This window comes from Penaeus japonicus, unplaced genomic scaffold, assembly GCF_977035675.1.
Source record: "Penaeus japonicus unplaced genomic scaffold, GWHDUDI00000001_assembly GWHDUDI00000018, whole genome shotgun sequence".
NCBI lineage: Eukaryota > Metazoa > Arthropoda > Malacostraca > Decapoda > Penaeidae > Penaeus > Penaeus japonicus.
Window position 1 is genome coordinate 16,419,273 of NW_028234420.1, and position 5,000 is coordinate 16,424,272.

At 45.8% G+C, this 5,000-nt stretch overlaps 1 protein-coding gene across 5 annotated transcripts in view; it reads left to right on the top strand.

Annotated features, from left to right (window-relative positions):
* LOC147469894 (uncharacterized) overlaps positions 1-5,000 on the top strand; it is a 44,400-nt gene that overhangs the window by 12,321 nt on the left and 27,079 nt on the right. Inside the window, exon 1 of one of the 5 annotated variants that reach the window (XM_086546668.1) lies at positions 411-429. The exons of 2 other annotated variants lie outside the window; for them this stretch is intronic. The gene's annotated coding sequence lies outside the window, so the exon portion shown is untranslated. Of the gene's footprint in view, positions 1-410; positions 430-2,377; positions 2,513-2,735; positions 2,755-5,000 lie in introns of those variants that run through there. 2 more of the 5 variants (XM_086546664.1, XM_086546669.1) reach the window with 2 other exon arrangements.

The following is a 5,000-nucleotide window of genomic DNA, read 5'->3' on the forward strand; positions in this document are numbered from 1 at the left end:
AGCCAGCAAACGCAACAACACTAAGACCTTGGCTTGCATCGCTGACGAAGCACAGATGCCAGAAGAAGAAAGAAGAGAAAAAAAAGCGAGCAAAAGCTTCAGACTCGAGGCACAAGAACACAAAAGGGTACACTCGCCGAATAGATTTGGCAACACATGGAGACCCGAATATAAACTTCCAAGTACAAGGAAACACTGGCAAGATTGCAAACGAGGAAATGTGGCAATGTGCACTACGTATTGGGAAACTTAATGAATGATGGAACACTAGCAGATAATAAGAGGGATTATATGATTACTAAAATATCTCTAGTAATTGTAAAGAGAGAGAGCATAAAAATAACTTGGGACACTTCTCACGTAACAGCAAAAACGAAAGTGTTCTTCCAACACGCTCTCCGTTAGCGACGAAATTATACAAGTCCACAGGTGAGTGAAGTGTGTGCGTGAGTGAGTGAACGAGTGAGTGAGTGTACGTGAGTGTGTGTGTGTGTGTATGTCCATCTGCATGTCCCAAAGAGCACAGTCAGTCACAGAATGTCCAAAATAAAACCAAGTCTTTTGTAGTCTGTCTCCCTCCATCTAGCTGCACTCTCCACCACCGACAAAAATCCTCGACGAGGAAACACCAATCCGTCATCAACCACAGCCATAAGTTCTCCCTTCGCCCCCCTCTCCCCCTCCCCTCTTCCCCTTCTCATCCACCTGCAGCAACAGCAGTCCCCTTCCTCAATTCCGATTTCACATCACAGTGCAGCTTGCCGCCTCCCTCTATCACTCAATTAATCAAGACTACAAAGTCTGACCCCCCGTGTGACTGCAGCCCCGTGCTAGTCCATTGATTAAAGGCTCCCTGACCATTCTACGAAACAGCAAGAAGGCGCCGTCAACACCCGCACTACGAACACTCAGGGATCACCTTTAAAAAATAAAAAAATAAATGAAAAAAAAAATCAAAGGACATCATCTACCGAGGCTTTCGTCCTTTCGTCGTTGCAGTGGAATGGTGGCGGGTCTTCCTTCCACTCCGGAGTTATCTGAAGACTCCGTCACCAATGAGAGAGTTAGATAAATAACACCACGCTCATAATCCTGCTCCCCGGCTGGTATGAATAAGTCTCCAAAAATTCATCTGCGTCAATTCGCCAACCGGTATTTGATCGGAAAGTATGCATCCGTCTCGGAAATTGCTTTAACTTTATTACTACGTCTCACTCATCGTCGGCATTCTGATGGGTCAGGCTCACCGCTAGACGGGGATGAGTAAGCCAAAGACAGAGTTCAACGGAGTGGCATCGAGACTGGCTGGCACGCATTGGTGGAACACTGGAAAAACGCATTATTATGTCACGCAGCAGCAGCAGACTGTGCAGTACGAGACGCAAGGTTTACGTCACACGGACACAGAACACTGTGCAGTGCTTGGAGCGTTCGGGATCCACTGTTAGGAGCGAGCGAGCGAGCGAGACCTGCGTGGCTGTGTTACAAAATTCCAAGCAAACCTCCATCAGAGAATTTTGAAAACACCTTCAAATTTCTCTCCTTCGTTCGAACTCAAGTATATAGGAGGGTCGTGTCCTCACAGGACACTTGGGGTGCAAACAAAACCATTTATCAGCAGACATTCATTAGCGACTTGTTCCCTTTAATTGTTTAACATGAGTGCATCGAGTGTCCTGCCCGTAACTAGCGCCCACGAACCTCCTCTCGGGACGGCTGTCATCGGTCTACTAGCCGTCTGAGCGAGCGGGAGCCTCCAGCCGTCGCGCTCTCGTGTCCCCTCGTCTCTGAGTGGTCGCAGGGGCTCACAAAATGGCGGACGCTCACGCATGCGCACTCCCGCGGTCGCGTGTTCTGTCATAATGACACGGTAAAGTATTCATGGCCTTTATCCTTTTCTAAGTTCACATCATAATGGGCTATTTTGCACAAGTAATATTCCTGTCTGAATTGATGAACACTCAAATGGAGGTTGCGTGGACACCTACTTCGTTCCATCGAGAGCGTATTCAAACTAGACCCATACAAAATGCCGCACTGCGAGATAAATTTTGATAGCGGCTACAGAACGATGTTGGGGAGATTGCCAGTATGATTAATTACGCTGCGCAATGCGTTTCTTTAAAATGGAGAGCCAGACTACAGACCAAATGTCCAACTATGGAAGCCGATTCACTGGCCACAACCCAGTTGCCAGAGGCACGCTCGCCCCAAAGCCGAAATCTTTATTTTTCCACCTCGCCCACGAAAGCTCTTCCACTTCCCATCGAACAAGAAGTACAGGAGAGTTGCGCCTGCACAAGCACAAGGGGGGCAAGAAATGCAATATGCCCAGGATGCAGCGTTCGCACGACGGAAGCCATTGGTCAGAGTGCAAGGATCGGGACGCGTCGACCGCCTGTACCTCCTCCTCCGTACCGGTTCAGTCGCCAGACTAAGTTGACCCACGTGAGACCGGCTATTGTGGAACAAAATATACCAGTACGAGCGAATGTACCATTGGATTCCGCGGGTAAGATGCAGATCAGGCAGTTGTGGTAGTGGTTGATTAAGACTGTGGTGGAGGTGGAGGCGGAGGTGGTTGTGGCAGCGGTAGCGGCGGCGGTAGCGGTGGAGGTGGTGGTGGAGTTGGCGGCAGTTCTGTGAAAGTGCTAACGTGTTGCACTGACGTGTTCTGTGATTCGGACACGCGGACACGCTGGGGACACACTGCCTGCCTGCCAGAGACACCTCGTCTGATTATAGAACCATTCGGTTTGTCCTTGTCTCGTCGTGGCAGATTTGGTTAATAACCTTCTTCAGCTGCGGTTCGCTGTTGCACCTGTCCATCCATCATGTACCGTTCCGGTCATTCATAAAACACCAGAAAATAGTAAAACTATGATATTCAAAGCTGCTGATTGGACTTTGCAGAATCAGTTGTTTTTGAGAGCCTGATCTTTTTTTAGGGGGGGGGGGGAGGAAGGTGTTATAAACCTAACCTGAACAGACATGTAGGTATGCATGTGTGTGTGTGTGTGTGTGTATGTGTGTGTGTGAGAGAGAGAGAGAGAGAGAGAGAGAAAGAGGGTCGAGGGTTGGGGGTTGGGGGTGTGGAGGGGTAAGGGGGGTAGGGGGGGCTAGGAGTTGGAGCGCACAAGAGCAAATCGATACGGCATCCCCCTCCTCCTCCTCCCCTACCCCCTACAAGCAACCATCCCCTAGCCGGCTATATACACCCCCCCTCCCCTCCTCCATCCCTCCCTCCCTCCCCCATCCCCTCCCCTCCTCCACTTCCCATTCTCCCCTTCTCCCCTTCTCCCCTTCTCCCTCTCTCCACCACCACCAGTACCTGCTTTTCCTCAGGCTTTTTTTTCTGGGAAATCCTAGTCACCTCCTTATCCCCCTCCCCCTCCCTTCCTCCACCCCCTCCCCCCTCCTTCCTCACACCCCTCTTCCCTCCCTCACCCCCCTCCCGCACCCAGCCTCGAAACGGATTCCACGTGGTCCCATGACGTCAATATGTGGTGCCGATACGTCTATATATATATTTATCTATATTTTCTTCCTATCCTTCTCCTTCCTTCTTCTTCAAAGGAAGGCAACATGGCTTAGTAACAGTTCCTTGAGACTCACAAGTGCATAGGCTCAATAATATTGACAGCTCATACCTCATGGCTCTTGTCTGAACGTGTATCGGATGGCGACCAATAGAAACCCAGATAAATTCCATGCCTTAGTATCGATTGGCTGTACGGAGCCAAGCACGTGGTACCGCTCTGGGGGGATGATGCAACCCGCTTTCTCTCTCTCTCTCTCTCTCTCTCTCTCTCTCTCTCTCTCTCTCTCTCTCTCTCTCTCTCTCTCTCTCTCTCTCTCTCTCTCTCTCTCTCTCTCTCTCTCTCTCTCTCTCTCTTCGTCTTTCTCTCTCTGTATTTGTCCCTTTTCTCTCTCTCTTTCTTCGTCTTTCTCTCTCTTCATTTGTCCCCTTTCTCTCTCTATTTATATATGTCCTTTCTCTATCTACTTAAATGTGTCTCTCTCTCTCTTTATTTGTCCTTTCTCTTTCTCATTATATATGTCTTTCTCTCTCTCTCTCTCTCTCTCTCTCTCTCTCTGTCGCAGTATATGTATACACAAAAACACACAAATATCACACACACCAATATATATATATATATAATATATATATATATATATATATATATAATATATATATATATATTATATATATATATATATGTATGTATATATATGTATATATGTATATATATGTATATATTATGTATATATATACATACATATATATAATACATATATATATATAATATAATATATATATATATATATATATATATATAGAGAGAGAGAGAGAGAGAGAGAGAGAGAGAGAGAGAGAGAGAGAGAGAAAGATTTATATATATATATATATATATATATATATATATATATATATATATATATATATGTGTGTGTGTGTGTGTGTGTGTGTGTGTGTGTGTGTGTGTGTGTGTGTGTGTGTGTGTGTGTGTGTGTGTGTGTGTGTGTGTGTTCTCGCGCGCGCACGTGTGCACATGTGTAGCTTTCTTTGTACGTAAGTGAGTGCAGCATGATCGTATCCACATGTGCTCAACTTCTCTCCATTTTATATAATTAGATCACACAAAGAACAGCCCAACGCTTGAATAACAGTTCCCATCCACATTCTACTGGGCCGAGGCTGCAGATAACATATTACCGATAGCGACATAGATAACGCTGAGACATCTTAGATAAGGAGTTAGTATTCGCATATCACACGTGCTTCCGATAAGTGTTCAGTCTAAAGCAATAAATACGGTTGGTTACACAATTCATTTATCTTTAGCACATGGCAACTAATATTTGTTTCTATTTTTCAAATTTTATCGTAATACAAAATGGCTTCTTTATGGAACTGTAGTTATTTGAGGGAATACGGATCCTATTAATAAATTTATTATAAATGATTTATTAAAGCTGATTAAAAGAAGTCTGGCTTT